Source organism: Octopus bimaculoides, chromosome 18, assembly GCF_001194135.2.
Source record: "Octopus bimaculoides isolate UCB-OBI-ISO-001 chromosome 18, ASM119413v2, whole genome shotgun sequence".
NCBI lineage: Eukaryota > Metazoa > Mollusca > Cephalopoda > Octopoda > Octopodidae > Octopus > Octopus bimaculoides.
Window position 1 is genome coordinate 4,234,109 of NC_068998.1, and position 243 is coordinate 4,234,351.

Genomic DNA, 243 nt, shown 5'->3' on the forward strand with positions numbered 1-243 from the left:
TATATATATATATATATATAAATTTAGTAAATGGAGTAAAGCGCATATGTTAACTGAATACTCCATTTACTAAATTCATATATACTCAAGTACCCAAAATAACAAGGAGTTTCTACCTCATAAACAGGAGTTACACCACAGTCATTTTGTGATCTTTGCTACCCCGGTATCTATTAACCAATTTATCTTGTCCGAGTTAATTATTAGCTAAGAGAAAATAAATACATATAATAAAGTATACAC